This window comes from Equus asinus, chromosome 2 (genome assembly GCF_041296235.1).
Source record: "Equus asinus isolate D_3611 breed Donkey chromosome 2, EquAss-T2T_v2, whole genome shotgun sequence".
Taxonomy (NCBI): domain Eukaryota; kingdom Metazoa; phylum Chordata; class Mammalia; order Perissodactyla; family Equidae; genus Equus; species Equus asinus.
This window is the reverse complement of record NC_091791.1, coordinates 47,592,406-47,611,370: the sequence shown is the minus strand read 5'-3', so window position 1 is coordinate 47,611,370 and position 18,965 is coordinate 47,592,406. Positions and strand designations below refer to the sequence as shown.

Genomic DNA, 18,965 nt, shown 5'->3' with positions numbered 1-18,965 from the left:
GAATAGAGTAACTTACAGGTCAAAAGGAACTTGTGATGTAATTAAGGTTACTAATTGGTTGAATTTACGATAAAGAGACTATTCTGGACTACCTAGGTGGGTCCATTGTAATCACATGAGCTCTTAAATGTGGAAAAGAAAGGAAGAGAATAAGAATTTGTGGTCCCAGTTGGTGCAGCTGAGAGAACATGCATTTGAATGCAGACCCTGCCAGTTACTAGCTCTGAGACCTTGGGCATGCCACTAAAACACTCTGAGCATGTTTCCTCAACTACAAAAGACAAATATAAAATTTGCAAAAGGTTTCTATGAGAAATAAATTAAACACAATCATTAAATAAATTAAACATAATCATTCGTGAAAGGGAGTACACGAGGTACTCAACAGATATTAATTTCCTTCTCTCTTCTAATTTATTGAATGCTAGTACATGTAAAAAAACTATCATAGACAGGGGCTGGCCCCATGGCCGAGTGGTTAAGTCTGTGCGCTCTGCTGCAGGCGGCCCAGTGTTTCGTTGGTTCGAATCCTGGGCACGGACATGGCACTGCTCATCAAACCACGCTGAGGCAGCGTCCCACATGCTACAGCTAGGAGGACCCACAGCGAGGAATATGCAACTATGTACTGGGGGGCTTTGGGGAGAAAAAGGAAAAAATAAAATCTTTAAAAAAAAAACTATCATAGACAATACAGGGGATACATAAAATGTATAAGGTTCTACATTTTAAGGAAATTAAACTCTAATTAGGGAGAGACGATATATAGTACTGTAGATACTATGTATATGTGTTTGAGTATATATACATATATATGGTATACATATATACATTTATATGTGTATATATACATATATGGCAGATATGACATTTTAGAATAGTCATCTAGGCCTCTGCTAATTTTATCTCTATTTGAAATTAATGTTGTAATTAGGTCGAATATTAAAAGATTAATAGTAATTCTCTTTTGTTAACGTTCCTTTGCTTCCTGTGTTTATTTTTTTTAGCACCAAACTTTTATGAACTGAAGTGCGCTCTCTCCCCTTAGCATCGCATCCACAGCCATCACTGCAGTTGCATTGTGTATAACCAACAGATGGAGGTAGGAATGTTTGTCTTCCCAGCATGTTGTTTTCTCTCTGCACCTGCTCCTCTGTATCACTTCACTCCCAAACACACAGAATTTTCCCCTACGGCGACTGTTTCCAGAATGAGCCAAACACAGAGCCAGCCAAATGAACCCACTAGAGATAGCAGAAAATGAAAGGGAAACATTGCAGGAAGCCCGGGTCAGACCAACCCAGATCAGAGACGTCAGCGGGGAAAGGAGCAGCCTCCCCGAGGTCCACACGTTTGCTCTGGGACCAGTGCCTGCCCCGAACGCAGTGGAATTCGCTGCCCTGGGGCTGGGCGCGGCTGCTGCCTCCACGAACGTGGCGGGAGTCGAGTTCAGCCGCTCTTGGAAGGTTTCATTTCTTAACTCTGTTCGGGCGTCCGCGGAGCTGCGGGTCTGAGCCAGATATTAACGCTGCACCGGAGACTCGGGACATGGTTTTGATTTCTGCTTGCTGCAGGCAGCCTTGTAGATCCTGGTAGTGAGGGTCGTGTGCAAATTCTTTGCTTGGCTCTGGCTCCGAAAGAATGTCAACATCCAGGCGCGAAAAGCGAAGTCAGAACACTCAGCGGGCATCATGAGGATTTTGTAGACATCTCGCTAAGCAGAGAGAAAGTGACTCAACATCTAACGACTGCAAACATGGCAAGGGCTGTCTGTAGCCCAGAAAGGAGAGACATTTTCATTTTAACAGTGGACTTTCGGTAGCTGATAACCTCTCCAGGGTTGACTCGTGAGTGATTTTTGACGCTGGGAAAGACGAGAGATTAAGGGAGATTTTTTTACAATCTTCTTTTAAAGAGAGTTATCTCTGATTAATCCTTTAAAACTTTAAGAGCTCCTGTAAACTAAACTTTCACTTCAAAAAACAAAGCAAAACAGACAAAAGGAAGTCTCAGAATTGCCATCCGCCATTGTGTAGTACAAGAACTCCCATGTGCAGTTAGAGATGTTGGTTAATAATGTCTCTGGTTTGGATAAACACTAAAGAGAGTAAAACAGAAATATTTGCAAGTCATGTATTTTTAAAAAATAGCGTTTGTTTTATTTTATAAAATTCACATAGTTCATAGGGAACTTTTACAAAATGCAGATAGATATTAAGTAAAAAAAATGCCTACCATAATCCCAGCATCCAGAGATAGCAATGTACTCTGAAATGTGCCTTGAGGGCAGAGACTGTGGTGGTGGTGGGGGGGGGGGGTTGGGGGGGGGGTTGGGGGCGTGGGGTTTGGTGCTTTAGGTAGATTAGATCAGCACTTCTCAAACTTGATTGACCATTGGGTTGACCCTGGAACTAAAACACAATTAACAACAACCAAACATACAAATCTTCTGTCAGATTCTCCAGGTGACAGTCCTTGCTGTCTGTAATTTCAGAAGACTGCATAGGTGATTCTGGTGCACAGTTACTGCTGAAAATGATTGGATTATGTAGTGAAAATGATTGGATTATGTAGTAAAAATGAGAAGAATATAAAATGAAAAGATAATGAATCAAAAGAAATGGGACTGCGCAAACTGGCGATGTGATTTCTTTTTCTCGGCTGCAGATCGTGAATACATCTCTTAAAGCCTTAAGTCAGCCACAGAGAACTCCCGACACACATTGCTGTTTTGTAGAAGGAGAGCTCCAGCCTTAATCTTTTTGAAACCGTTTCATGCACCTCGGATTCCAACGCCCCACCACAAGCTTAACATATCAGATGCCTGGCTGTGGATTCAACATATTGGTATATTCATTTCCTTAGTTTTCGAACTCCTGACTCTAAATCCTGGATTCAGTATCTTTTTCTTTAAAGGAGATTACACTTGTAACCTATCTTTGTGTGTGTGTGTGTGGAGTGGGAGGGTGGTCTGTAGTTTCTCACTGGTTTTGGTTGAGGCCTTTCTTTTTCTTCCTCTTAGGAATTCCTCCCTCCTGCTCTGGCCTGGTGGAAGCAGCTAGGCTAACCACCTTGGATTAATCTAAGGCTAACATTCTTGCCCATGAGGTTCCTTAGAACTCAGATTCCAAGCCAGAAAGAACAATAAGTGCCCCATTGGAGATCTTCTTTGGAGATCCTCTTTCATTCTTCTTCAAGGCTCTACGCATTGGTTTGTATCCACTGGAGTGTACTTCTTTATTCATTCATCGAACAAATATTGACTAAGCACTTATATGTCCCGGGTACTACTTGGGGCCTTGGGGATATACTAGTCAATAAGACATGCAGCAACCTTGCACACATGAGGCCTACAATCTAGTGGAGTCATACAGAAAAGAAACCAACAAATATGTAATAAATCAGATGGTGATTAGTGCTATGAGAAACAATAAAGCTGCTTAAAAATATATGATGCGGGGGTCATTTTATATAGGATTTGATGAAAATGCCTTTCTGAGAAGTTTGGTGGCTACTGATAGTAGGATGTGCAGATATCTTTTGATGAAGAAAAGCGACATGTGTACCTGGAGCACAGGGGCAGCGAAAGGGGTAGGAGCTAAGGCTGGTGAGATACTGGAGGTGTGAGCTCCACTCTAGCCTTGTAGGCTGCTAGGATGATGGAATTCCGCTTACTGATTGGGAAGTCTTGGGAGGGTTTCTAACACAAGTACAACATTATCTGTCTTCTACTTTTTGAAGGAGGACACTGGTTGCCGAGAGGAGAAGAGCTTGTAGAGGGGGCAGGATGGAGGTTACTGTAGACATTGAAGTGGAGGGTAGTCAGTGGGCACTTGGATGGGAATGGTGGGAGTGGAGGTGGTCATAAAATGTCGGGCTTTGCAGGTAGAATTGCACTGATTTGTGAATGAATTGGATGAAGTTAAGGGAGGAGGAGTGGAGTAAAGGATAGCTTTAGGGTCTACCCTGTTTTTCTTTATTACAAATAATTCTGTAGTAAATAATGTTTGTACTTATCTCTTTCTGAAAATGTGCAGTGTCTCTAGGATATATACCTAGGAGTATACATTTTGAATGTGTATGTATATGTTCTAATTATTAAATATTTCAATATTGCATTCTAAGGTAGTTAGAACAATTGATATCCAACTGTTTATGGGTGTCTTGGTCCTTTTGGGCTGCTGTAACTGTACCATAGACTGAGTGGCTTATAAACAACAAAAATGTGTTTCTTAAGTTCTAGAGGTTGAGAAATTCAAGATCAAGTCACTGGCAGATCCAGTGTCCGGCGAGGGCCTGTTTCCTGGTTTGTAGATGGTTTCGTTCTTGCTGTGTCCTTACATGGCAGAAGGGATAAGGGAGCTCTCAAGTGTCTCTTTTATAAGGGCACTAATCTCATTCATGAGGGCTCCACCCTCATGACCTAATTAACTTCCAAAGGCCCCACCTCCAAAAACTATCACAATGGGAATTATGTTTCAACATATGAATTTTGGGGGGACACAAACCAGTCTATAGCAATGGGACTTTTTGTGACTCCAATTCTTCATCAACATTTCAGAGTGTTGGGCATCTTAATTTTTGCCAATCTGATGGATATTAAAGAGTATTTAATTACTGGCTAAATTTGCATTTCCCTATTAGTGAGTATGTTTTATATTTATTTACCTTTCAGCTTCTCTGTATTCCCTGTTCATATCTTAGATCAATTGTTTCTATTGGATTATTTTTTCTTGTTAATTAATTAATGGAGAATATATGTATGTGTGCTTGCTGATATATATGTGTGTGTATATGTACTTAATTTATGGTATAGTTTGTTGTAGAAAAGTGTTTTCATTTGATGTTTCCAAATTTATCAATTTTTCTTTTTTTTTGATATGTATTATTTAACAAATCCCTCTGTGCTCTGAGGTGGTAAAGATATTCTTGATTATCCTTTTTTTTAAGTTTTGTTTTTCTTCTTTTCTTTTTTTTTTCTTTTTGAGGAAGATTAGTCCTGAGCTAACATCTACTGCCAATCCTCCTCTTTTTGCTGAGGAAGACTGGCTGTGAGCTAACATCCGTGCCCATCTTCCTCTACTTTATATGTAGGATGCCCACCACAGCATGGCTTGCCAAGCAGTGCGTAGGTCCACACCTGGATCCAAACTGGCGAACCCGGGCCACCGAAGCGGGACGTGCAAACTGGGCTGGAGCCTAAATTTTATTTTTCTATGTTTAAGACTTGAATACACTTGGAACTATTTTTGTATAGTCTGAGATAAAGAGGATTTTGTTTTTTTACATGAATAATTATATCGACTGTATCCATCAGGATGGGGTATTTTTGCAGTGGTAACAAATTATCTCCCAAATTGCAATGACAACGCAATACAAATATTCTACTTGATCATGGCATGTATCCCCCATAGTGGAGGTGGGGACCCGTTCCACAAGTAACTTGGAGATTGAGGCTCTGTTAGCTCTGCTGTCTTGTAGCTGTATCCTCGGGAACATTCAGCCTCCTCCTTTAGTGCTGCAGGGGAAGAGCGTGCATAAAAATCTCACACTCGCTTTTCACATCACTTCCACTCACAGCTCCTTGGCCATAACTATTCATGTGGCTTAATGAAATTCAAGGCAATTTGGAAGTCTTCAATCTCCTTTGACAGAGAGGATAACTTGCTGTTTATGGAAACTAGTAGTGTCTACAACATAAATTTTTCCCAAGACTACTTATTTATTAGTCAATTTACTCCACTCTGATTTGAGATGTCACAAATGCATCGTTTTAATATATGCATAAATTTGTTTATTCATTCTATATTTTATTCCATTGTTCTTTTGGGCAAATTTTGTACTGTTAATATTGTTATTGCTTATTAATAAGTCCTCGTATGTGGCAGGGTAGGTAACCCAACTTGCTCTTCTTCAATGTTGTCTTCTTGCCTATAATTAGCTCTTTGCTAATGTATGGATTTTAGAAGCACTATCTCAAGTTGCATCAGAAAATCCCATTAAGATTTCCACTAGAATTGTATTGACTTTGTAGATTCATTTGGTGATAAATTACATCTTTAAGATATGGAGTCTCATGATACATGAACATATGAATCTCCATTTATATATGTCTTCTTTTAAGTCCTTCAATAATGTTTTTTACTTTTCTCCGTAAGTGTCTGACAAATCTTTCACTAAATTTATTTCTAGTACTTTACCCTTCTTCCTTCTTCCCTGCCTTCCTTCCTTCCTACTTTCCTTCCTTCTCTCCTTTTTTTCACATTTTCTATTTCAAATGTCATCTTTAGTCAGTATACAGAAATGCTATTGATTTTGAGTCCAGCAACCTTGCAGAACTCTCTTTTTATTTCTAGTTGTTTGCACAATAGCTTGGCTTTTCAGTATAGATTATCATATCATCTTCAAAACCTATGCCTTTCCCCCCCAATTCTTAAATCTTTTCTTTCATCCTTTTTCTTGTCTTGATTTACTAGCTAAGATCTCCTCTCCAAAGTTGAGCAAGTCATTGATAATGTCTTCCTACTGACTTTAAAGGGAATGTCTTCAATATCTGACTATTCAGTGTGTGGTCTGAGGTAGGTTTCCTGATATACTTCTTATCAGATTAAGAATTTCTCCTCTGTTTATATTTACTTGGAAGTTTTATTATCAACAATTAATATTGAATTTATTACACTAGGATTTCATTTGAATAAAATATCATGTATCTTTGCCTCTGTTTCCAAAGATTAAGACGTGGCTTTTTCTATTATTTGTTTATATATCTAGGCTTTATGTTATCCTGTGGTTATTTCTGAAAATATTTCCAGTTGCTTATGACACTTTAATGATTTTTGCTTTCTAAAAATGTGGTATCTCAATGAGCTTATGACCACATATCAGTTCTTGTTTAAAGCTGATACATTTTGTGTTTCGTGATTATAAATAAGTCTGTGTGTGTGGGTACCACATATGTATAGCCTGCAAGTTTTGGCTGATGATATTGCTTGCTACAGAGAGCAATTCACAAGTCAGAATTTAGGCTAGAAATGTCCTATTAATTTCAAATTCATGATATTTTGATAAATTTGAGCTGAGATCTTTCAATAGTTCTGAAGACTATTTTTGCTAAGATGCTATGAGGCAATGGAGAGGAGGCTAGAGCAGTGGAAGGAGCCAATGACCTCCTTTTCCTTTTGTGGTAGCTATAGATGCCTCTCAGCCGCCACATCACTGAGGTTGTAGATTACTTGCAGGTATTCCAAGACATGGACATCCTTTTTTGAATTTTGCTTGTCGGGAGCAGAATCAGCATCAGCCTCTTTGTGACTGGCCACTCATTAGAAGGCCCATCTTTGTCACCAAACCTTCTTAATCAGCCAGAGGACTGAGAAGCTCCTTAGAAAAACAAATCAAAACAGAAAACAAACACAAAGCTAAGAGGGTTTTTTTCTTTTTTTTTCCATCAAAAAAGAAAAAAAAAAGATAGACAGAGAATTGAATTTAAATCAAATCACTCCTCTAAATCTTAGGAACTTCCTCCTCACACCTCAGGTCCAGATTTTGGTATAAAGAACAGAACCTTATCAGACTCCTATTTCCCGGCTGGTCTCCTGGTTCAGCAGGATTATGTGGCTGATAATCTACTACATTTATTTTCACTGAGGGCCGATTCTATCCATGTATATAAATTAGGGACAATGGAAATTAAATCCTAAAAATTGTCTGGGTAGTAGAAAATAACTGTCTAAAATACAGTCAAATCTCCATTGACCTACTTCCTATGATTCATGGGAAATTCATGAATACTGTAAAGTATGAGATGAAAGCTTATAAACATGTCAGTAAAACATCGGTCCTTATTGATGTTCTTTAAGAAAAAGTGGAAAAAACACTTATTCTGCACTTGTTATTTTTATAAAAGCTTCAAAATGACCATTAAGGGAAACGGAAGAGCATGGACTGTTAAGAGTTAAAGAAATCTCTAGCACCCTTACCTCTTTTACCAATTTAGGAGCTATGCTGCATATAATTACCAGACCAGTGACTATTTAACTCACCAGGGATATCAGTTTGTCTTCAAAATTATATTATTTTGTAAGTGAAGAGATATTTGAGTATTTTGGAAGAACTGAGTATGCATCCTTGCTCCTCAGCAGAGAGCACTGTCAGGTCAATGACCTCTGCAGGATCTCACTGAAGATGCCGAAGATGTGCTTATTCTAGGCCAGTTAGACAGTAACTGCTGGTGACACCAAGTGAGGTAGGGTATTGCCAAATCTGTAAGCCTTGATTATCGCCACACCATTGTCTGTTTTTCCTTGGAGTTTACATCTCTGTTCCCAAAGCACTTATTCTAACCATCCATTTGCTTAGTTCATAAGAATGTTTATAACATTCCTGATCACAGAACATATCAATCAGTATGGCTACCTTCTCATTTCTCATTGGGAGAAAGCAGAGTCAATGTTGAGATGACCATAAATACTATTTATTCCTTTAGTTTTCCAGCTTATCGGAATGCCTATTTATATGCAAACCCTTATCATTTTGGTCAAAATTATTTGTTTGGTTCCACAATCTGTCCTGGACTCTAAAATCCTAGAGGGCAAGTCTTCTTTACATTCATCTTTGTATCTCCAATTGCAATCATACAGATAGCATTCAGTGAATCTGTTCGTACCTCAATCAAAGTGCCCATCACAGTATAAAACAATGAGCTCTTAATTTTTGGTCTGCACGAGACAATTACAGTTTCGGCCAGGGCTCTAGAGCAATTATTTACAGTGATTCCTTTCTTACTCAAAAGTATCCCGAATTAGATGACAAATTATATGGCCACAACACTTATGTCTTTTTCTACCACTTGCTAAAGTTCCTTGATGGAAAAGTCCTTGCCTTATCCACCTTTGTATCCTCAGGATTTAGCTCAGCATCAAACATAGTGGACACTCCACTAAAGGTTATGGAACAAATTAGGTCAAAAGAAAAAAATCCTGAAATATTGTAAGTAATTTCCTACACATGAAAAATCTGTGACAAAGAAGTAAAGAAGGGCATGATATCATTCAGGGAGCTGGCAAGAAACCGAGTGCACATTCAAATTGGGCAATTTGAGGAGAGTTTAATAAATGGACTTTGTACAAAGATGTGGACAAAAACATAAGGGAAAGAATAGAGGTAGAGAAGTAGCCTGGTGATTAACAAGGGAGGGGAGAGACATGGCCACCTCTAGGCTGATGGTGGGAGGGGTGGAAACAGTTAAACCCAGGGAAGAGGGAACTGCATGGAGAAGCCGTGGCCTTCAGTTAGGGATGCAGCCAGCCCATGTTGATGCTGCTGACAGGGACCAAGGAGACTACATAACCCTTCTTGCTGTTCTCCCCTTCTTCAGTCTTTTGCCGATACAGTCTATTGGCTAAACCCAAGGAGAAGCCAGAGGGGAAGGAAGCCAGTTGATATCCATTCATGTCAGCCTCTTGAAATCCAGAGCATGGTACAAATGGATGAAAGTGGGTTTTTTGGGGGGTAAACAGAAGCTATATAGCACAGCAGTATTGGAGAGGAAAATAAAATGCCATTAGAGATTTGGAATGGGAGTGAAGGATTTTAAAATTATCTCTGAAGTTAAGAGATGTCATGCCAAGGCTTATAGAATAGAGTGCCTGGCATTCCTGGAGGCAGTGTCCATACCCAGCACTCGTAATTCTCTGTTAATAAGTCCCCACTAGGCTATGATGCCTGAAAAACAGACACCAGCAACAACTAGCATATGTCTGCAAACATAGTGGGCTATTAATAATTAATGATTGAATGACTAAATGGAAGAATTTAAGGGAAAGTAAGCCTCTGGTGCTACATCAGGGAATAAGCAACCAAACTAAGAAGATTCCCACAACATAGGCCACTGTTAGCACAGCTAAATACCTTTGGGAGATTGAGCTTGTCAGAGATTCAGAAAGCAGCAATCATCATCCAGTGCTTGTCCAGAGAAAAGAGAGACGGAGTGCTGCTAAACCAAATTTATAATTGTAAACAAATATACCAGGAAGGAAGGAAAGAATCACTTGGCCACCTCATAGCATCATATGAACTCTCCCCCAAGACAACCTGCTGTTGCTTCTTCTGTTTCCAAAATCTGCAAACAAAATTCTGGTTACTATTTCCTCTTCAAAAGTAAATTGAAACTTGAAAGAGATGGGCTGGATGAGGCAATGGAGCATGATGTAGTCAGGGTGTGCTCACTGACTTATCCAAAGCAGGATAGAATTCTTGCTTTGTTTCATTTGGCTCCAACCCAACCGTTTCCAGGATGGCTGGCCAGGGCTGGACTTCCCTGCGTGGAGCAGCACCGTCTGTAGCGGCTAATTTTTAACGAGTCACAATACATGAGTTGGTAGGTAATATCATTCATTGCTGGCTGAGGAAAGACTCTAGTTTCTTCAGAGTTTTGAGAAGAAGTAAAAATCATATTCTGATTCTTTCTACATTCATTAATTTAATGATTTGCCCTGTGGCCATCTCCGACTCTTAAGCATGTAAGGATAGTAATCCAGGGGCTCCTAAACATGTCTGTTTTTGAAATGCTTTTATATCTCTGAAACAGTAATGTGTTTTAAAAAGATGATAGAGGGGCCAGGCCAGTGGCGTAGTGATTAAGTTTACATGCTTAGCTTCAGCAGCCCAGGGTTCACGGGTTCAGATCCCAGGCATAGACCTGCACACTGCTCATCAAGCCATGCTGAAGCAGCGTCCCATATACAAAATAGAGGAAGATTGGCACAGATTTTAGCTCAGTGACAATCCTCTTCAAGCAAAAAGAGGAAGATTGGCAACAGATGTTAGCTCAGGGCCAATCTTCCTCACCAAAGAAAAACCAAAAAAAAAAGACAGAAAAGTTTAAGAAAGACAGTAAGTAATCAGCTATAATTCCACTATGCAGAGATAGTTTCCCTAAGTATATATGTGTCTGTATACATATATATTCTACATTCATGTGATATATTCACATATATATGTTGTAAAAAAATCACTTAATATATAGTAGTTTGTTACATGTTTTTTAAGAAATCCTTCCAGATATGTCTTATCCCATTATACCTAAGAAATAACTGAAATTGAAAGAGGTTGAATGGCAGCTCAATGGCAGATCTGGGATTTGAATCAAGACATCTGATTTCAAAGCATTGTACGCTCTTTAAGGAGCTGGTCATTGGCTCTTTCACTTCAAAATCTTATATTCTACAATGAGAGAGGTTCCCAGAAGCACAGGCTTTACAACCAGCTTTTCAAAGCACCTGTTTCATGAGTGGGTGCTGAGGTTCAGTGATTAGTCAGGTTTCAGCTCCGTGATTGAGTTGTAGACATTCGGGATCAAAGAAAAGACTACATATGTAGCAGAGGTACCAAAACTACCAGAATAAATTGTCATGATTTGGAGTACATCAGAAATTCTGTAACTAATATTTTCTCAGTCAAAAACATATGAAGCCAAAAATAAAGAGCCAAAGCAAAGAAACAACCAAAATTCTGAATTCTTCAATTAGAATTTTTGAGTTAGGTGCACTTTGTTTTCCTCTTCCATTGATTGTTTTACTAATTTCTCTTGTTCCTTTTTTTCTTGACGCTGAGGAAGAAGAACAGGAGACCATAGGAAATAACATCAAATTGAAGTGAAATATTAGCAATGTATGTTTCAACAGGGGCAAGAAGTTGACTAGAAAATTGCCCTGGAAACTACTTATTTGATAAAATATATATTTGAAAGAAATGGTAAGGGCTTGATAATAAAGTTCTTTACATCCTGGATATTGCACAATAACTTTCATTTGTGGCAAAAAAAAAAAAATCAAGATATTAGTATTGAATTGTCAATTTTATATGTCTTTTCCAAAGCCTAAATGATAACTTTGCACATTTGGAATAGTTTGCTTTATTTTGGTTGTAATTGCATGGTAATATTTTAATGAAAAAAACTGCATTGGCTTAGAAATTAATAGAATTATGTTTTGACAAGTTCCAACTCCTGAGATCCTCAGTTTTCCAATGAATAGGAAGAAGAAGAATGATATATCCACATTCTCCTCTGTTGGGAGAAATGAGTGGGTGTGAGAGCAGGAGTGTACATCCACGAGCTTACCACGGCTTCGCAGTGGCTGGAGAATACTTTCCGCCCCTTGCCTTAGAGTTTGACCGTGTGACGTGCGTTGGTCACTGGGATAATAGTGAAATGACTCAAGCAAAGATTTCCAAAGTAATTTCACTTCTGGGCTTGCCTTCTTACCATCACCACGAGAACCACATGCTCCAGGAAGGTGCTGCCCCTCTGTCCTGGCCCCTAGGATGAGGAATGGAGCAAAACTGTCCTACTCTACTCACAGATGCACACCTTCAAACAGACCATCCCGGGTGACCTGGAGACAAACAAATGCTTGTTATTATGTGCCACTGAAATGGCATTTTTCTTGCTGCAAATTTGAATGATACAGTAGGACAAGACAATCTCAGGGTCTCTTGCTTCTCTGAGTTTTGGAAGCTACTTATAAACGTGACCATCCTGAGCCCCTGGTTACCGAGATGTGTGCTGTCACCAGCAATATGTTGTTTTACCTGCAGCCTCTGCATGAAGAGAAGGGAAAGGCAAATCAGCCCTATCAAGGAAGTCACAGCTTGTTAAAGAAAGGAGACTGTCTGGTAGAATGCCACCGGAAGCCATTTCCCAAAAAGGTTGACAGAATGAAAAATATCTCTCACAAAAAACTGTGCCAGACCAAGCCCTGATGTGCATAACAGAATATCTAAGCTCAAACTCTCTGAAGAGTAATTCACTCAGACCCATGGGTTCCATGACAGGACTGCAGAGCACTGATCTAACAGTAATTCTGCATTGACTCATGTATTCATTTTAAGTCACTGGCCTCTTCGATCCAATGATCAGTTTGTGAATTTTCTGCCAATATCATCCTGTAACTAACTCTGGCCTCCCAAATCATGTAAGTACTCTTCTCAACTCCCCCCTTTGGAGATACGTCATGAATTACAGAGGAATGTGGTCTTTCCTGCTACATCAGTTAATAAACCTAACTTTTTTGCCTAAATATGTGTTCCTGGTTGTCTTTGATTGATAGCCATGCACAACAGAAAACAGCATTTTATCTTTGACATTTCTTGGATTTGGCTTTTTAAAGCTTTAGCACAATGGAACCACAGCTTACATCAATGACTTCCATAGGGTAAGAAAAGGCTTAGGGTTTTTAACCTTTACTTTTTCATAGGTGAGAGACACAATAATATTACCATTCCTCTAAGCAACTATTCCCCAACCTATGCTCTTGAAAAGGTTAATAGTTATTTAACAGCAAAACCTATTTGAGAAATTCTACACAGTAGATTCCATTCATAAAGACTCACAAGGCATGTTAGCATCCAAAGGTCCTGAGAATTCCTGCAAACATTTACTTTAAGATTGATTTTACCTTGACCCCAAGTATTTCACAGTACAGCTTATTTCGCCAGTACAGCTTGTTTTTAGAAGAACATCTGTAGACTTTTCTGTTTCATGCAAATCAACATCTACCAACTTCTAGTCCATGCAAATCACTGGGACATGTCACTGCCATTCATTCACACTGTAGCGTCCACCCTACCCCCACTCACATGCCAGGCAAAATTTCTCTTTAGTTTTACCTGGGAGGTTCTGTAGAGGTGAGAGATGGGTCCTACTGTCAAACATACTTTGGAGGATTATAAATATATGTGCTTTAACTGCAAAGATATGGTGATTCACAGGTTTCTTTTCTTTTTTAAATTATTTTTTGAGGTTGTGCTGACTTACACCATTCTATAAATTTAAGGTATGCATTATGATATATGTTTCTATATAGACTGGGTCGTGTTCACCACCAAGAGTCTAGTTTTAATTTTTTGAGGAAGATTAGCCCTGAGCTAACATCAGCTCCCAATCTTCCTCTTTTTGCTGAGGAAGACTAGCCCTGGGCTAACATCTGTGCCCATCTTCCTCTGCTTTATATGTGGGATGCCTGCCACAGCATGGCTTGATAAGTGGTGCATAGGTCCACACCTGGGATCTGAACTGGTGAACCCTGAGCCCCCAAAACAGAGCATGCAAACTTAACCACTACACCACCATGCTGGCCCAAGTAGTCTAGTTTTTATCTGTCACATGTGTGCCCCTTTACCCCTCTCATCTTTCCCCTCATCCCCTTCCCCTCTGGTAACCACTAATCTGTTCTCATTATACATGTGTTTGTTTACTTTCCACATATGAGTGAAGTCATATGGTGTTTGTCTTTCTCTGTCTGGCTTATTTCGCTCGGCATAATACCTTCAAGTTCTATCCATGTTGTTGCAAATAGCATGATTTTTTTTTCTGAGGAAGATTTGCCCTGAGCTAACACCTGTTGCCAATCTTTCTCTATTTTGTATGTGGGTTGCTGCCCCAGCATGGCGATGAGTGATGTAGGTCCACACCTGGGAACGGAACTCAGGCTGCTGAAGTGAAGCATACTGAACTTAACCATGTTGCCACTGGGACTGACCCCACAAATATCACAATTTTGTCTTCTTCATGGCTGAGTAGTACTCCATTGTGTGTGTGTGTGTGTGTGTGTGTGTGTGTATATATATATATATATATCACATCTTCTTTATCTGTTCATCCAGTGATGGGCCTTTGGGTCGCTTCCATGTTGTGGCTATTGTGAATAATGCTTCAGCGAACATAGGATTGCATAAATCTCTTTGAATTGTTGATTTCATCTTCTTTGGGTAAATACTCAGTAGTGGGATGGCTGGGTCATATGATATTTCTATTTTTAATTTTTTGAGAAATCTCCATATTGTTTTCCATAGTGGCTGCAACCAGTTTGCATTCCCACCAGCAGTGTATGAGGGTTCCCTTTTCTCTGCATCCTCTCCAACATTTGCTATTTCTTGTCTTGTTAATTATAGCCATTCTGATGGGTGTAAGGTGATGTCTCATCGTAGTTTTGAATGAACTAAAACACCTGCTAGAAACTACATTGAAAATGATGGTGCTAAGCTAATAGCAATTTACAATTCAGAATAAAAACAACAGCAATTAAAGCCATGCAAGCCCTAAGAAAATACTCAAAATGTATTGATAAGAAGCCTTCCTAAAAAATTTGGGAATTCCCAAAGTTCATGTCCCTAGTAGGAACTTTGTTATTTTGTTAAGTGTTGCCAAGATTTAACAGTACATTAATGAACTAGGTTCTTCAGTAAACTTTAGTAACATGCAGCTTTTTGTAACCATTCATAACTCACTTAGCAGTCACAGGTAAGTAGCTTTCAGTTCCTCTTATGAATGCAAACATGGTTTGCAGTAAGTGAACTCACAGATCATCTGACCCTGATGATATTTCTTCACCAAAGTGTGTCTTTAGCTCCCTTGGTTTGAAAATCAAATGAGCAAAAATGAATCATCAAGTCTTTCTAGGCATTTACAATTGCTAAAGGGCACCCTAGGTTATACCAGCTGAGGATAAACTCAATGCATTCGGTGCCTCACCAGCCCCTGCCAAAGATCACAGAGTAATTCATCATTTTAGGGTTAGGCAGTTTCACACATTAATTTTGCCTTATAGTTTGCTTTTGAAACCAGATAAATGTAAAATTGGGAGATTAGATAGCTGTCAAATGGCAACTAAAAAAAAAAAAATGGAACAGTTGTTTTCTATAAAGTGGGTTTGGTGAAACATCTTGAAAAAGGCCAGTTCAGGCCACCCTCCTTCTGAACTCTAATCTTATAAAATTGGAAAGCTATGGGCCCAGCTTCATTCAGAAGGTTCATAAGGTTCCTGAAATGACTTCTCACCTGAGCCAGGCATTCAGAAGCAGGCCTCTGTGCAATGTTTTCTCAGCAGGATCCGCACACTGTGAGGGATGTTGCCTGAGTTGTCAGCAGGGCGGCTCTTCCACCCACTTGCAACCAATTTCACTGATCAGTGGCTCTGGCTTAGCTCACTCTCAAAACTTCCATAATCCATTTGGCAGGTGCAGAGTAGATAGATCTTTAAGAACTCTCAGGATTTGGGAAGAATTACAAAAAGGCTCACCGATTCTTTGAGTCTGGATGCTGACATTTAATTTAGACATTGAGAAGGATTTACTAGTTCCAGAGTTTTTACTGGTTTACAGAGGATTTACTAGTTTACAGAGATTTTTATTAGTTAATTTTTCTTCTTTTTTTGTGGAAAAAAATGGCTTTATGCCTGTGATCTACTGAATGCCTTGAATATCAACAGGTTGTTTAGATATGGCCAGTCATTGGACCGTAGAGTAAGTCTTATCAAACATGGAAACAGATGTTTCCTCACAGAAACATCTGCCGCAGATATTGTGACCAGCAGAGCCAACCGTGATGATATAGAGACTTGCTTTCCAATTTTGTTTTCTTAAGTGATGTATTTACAAGGATGTATGTATATGTAGCCATATTCTCTGGTTTCAATTTTTAGTTCTGCTACTAATAAGTGGGGTAATCTTGGAGACAAGTAGGTTGACCTCTCTGTAATTCACCCATAACTCGGGGTTACTAATAATACTACCCTTGTAGTTCAGAAGACTAATGACATTAGCCTCATTGAATTAATCATGTTAATAATATATCATGTTTATTACATATATGTAATATACACATATTATCATGTTAATACACATATGAAATAGTTTAAAACAGTGCCAGGAGTGTAGTAGTCACTTAATGAATGTTAACTCACTATTATAATTATTAACTTCATTTTTGAATAAACGTATATCCATCACTTTTTGTTTTCCCATATGACCACAAATTGTTGTTTGTTTTATTTTTAATATATTTTTGTTAAATAGGTAATACATTTTAAAAATTGAAATACTAAAGGGTGTACAGTGAAAATTAAGTTTCTTATCCTCCCAGTGCCCCACTTGCTATTTCATCCAGTGATGTTTTATGCTAAAATTCATTTATTTAAGCTTCCACTTGGAACTCTAAAAGAACATGGTGAATACAAAAGGAAGAACATTATTCGAAAGGAAAATATAATTTTATGTCATTTTTATTATTTATAATAACAATAATATAGTAATCTTGAAAAAAACTGTTTTTGACAGAGTACTTGTTAAGTAGCAGGCATCTTGCTACTACTGTACTTGTCAATGCATTATATCGTTCAATCATCACAACAATTTTGTGAGGTACATGCCATCATCAACCCAGTTTTACAGATAAGTAGCTTCCTACATCCCCCACTGGAATTAAATATGCACTTAAAATCATAAGTAGCTTCCTACATACCCCAACTGGAATTAAATATGCACTTAAAATCTAAGTTGTTTCAGTGTCCAAAGAGTATAGAAATCTCAACACGTTGTATTTCTTCCTTTGAAGGAAAACTTACAGTTTACCTTTGTTTTCTATTCCCTCTTAAATACCACCTACTTTTTATGTAGGAAATAACCCCAATGTAGACTCCTTATCCAGTCTCCAATTCATTCCACACCGTCAACAGCTTACACTTAACAAAATGTCAAGGTCACAAAGTCTCTTGTTTGCTCAGAAGTCCTCTGGACTCCCCTCTGCTCAGATAATCAATCACAAGCCACTTATCCTGACTCCCAAGGACTTTCTTGATCTGCCTACATCTTACCTGGCAATCTTATTTCCCATAATGTTCCTAATTTGGCTGAATTAATAAAGGTTACTTAACAATTTTTTTTATCATGAAGCTAAAAATGTTTAATCAATTCTCCTAAGGATGTGAAATAAAGGGAACTTAATCTTTCAGTTTGGATAATTTGGATAGGGAGAAACAAAATTTTCTGGCATCTCCATTTATTTTTGGAGCTGTTGATGAATTATTGCTTGAGGATTTGGAACATGATCAAGCACACATTCTGATTAGACGTTTCCTGGGAGCCAGAGCCGTAATGTGGCTGTCTTCCTCATCAGGCTGATCAGCTCCTGGTGATCAAGTTTGTAATGTGTCTAACAGTCTGGCCCGGCCTTGGATACCAGGACCTGATCTGAACATACAACGTACTCTGCAGTTTTGAGAATGGAAACCATTACTGGAGAGCCCATTTTAGAATTCACAGAAACACCTGCTACTAGAAGACATTACATAGAGGCCTGTTTAAGAGGAATCACGTTGCTGATAATTGTGTATGTTGGGATTTTGGCAAGGAACAGTTCACATTCTCTCAAAGGACAGATTGCCTGGCCAGGTAAATCCTTTTTTTTTCCGTAAGTCAGTAGTGCCCTGTTCGAAAACATAGAAGTCCCATCTATCCCTTTTGGATGGAAATGTTTTGAGATCCCCAAAGGCTGGAACTGTGTTTCATTCATCATTTTATCCCTATTGCCAAGCGCATTTCCTGGTACCAAGGAAATGTTTTTTGAGTAAATGAATGTGTTCATGGGTTGTTTGCCAGTGAAGGGGTCCTTGGATATCAAGCTGTTGGATGTGAGTCCAGGAGTACTACTGCAAATTCCCTGGCACTAGAGGATTCTATGATGTCAAAAGAGAATTTTTGGCCCCTTAACAAAGCCCGGGGATCTATAGGACTGGATATTATTGCTGCCAAGGCATGCTGGTGATGTGACTGTGTTGTACATAAAGTGTCTTCTTTGAGCCCCAGATATTTACTGGTGTACTCTGGGACACTGCTCAGAAGTGTATTTCTGAGCAGAGGGAGCCAATATACATTGTGTTTACTTTGATCAGTGGGGCCTGGGAATCATCTTGCATTAACTTCCCAATTATTGCTCTCAACAGAAAAACTGAGATCGTTAGAGGGGCTTCTCGGATCTTAAATAGAATATTTTATTTATTTTCTTGAGGGGAGGCTTGGGAATTCAGAAATGGGAAGGAAAGAAGGGCAGATGGTTAGCGTTAAGGCGAATTCAAAGGAGGAAAGGAAGGAATTAGCAGAACTGGACAAAATAATGAAACAAGAGATTT

At 38.9% G+C, this 18,965-nt stretch overlaps 1 long non-coding RNA gene across 1 annotated transcript; it reads left to right on the top strand.

Moving 5' to 3' along the window:
• Window positions 1-1,306: 1,306 nt before the first annotated feature.
• Window positions 1,307-13,067, top strand: LOC123283357 (uncharacterized). The gene is made up of 3 exons (XR_006523997.2): window positions 1,307-1,847; window positions 2,668-2,847; window positions 3,023-13,067. It is a non-coding gene; the product is annotated as an uncharacterized lncRNA (long non-coding RNA).
• The last annotated feature ends 5,898 nt before the right edge of the window (window positions 13,068-18,965 follow it).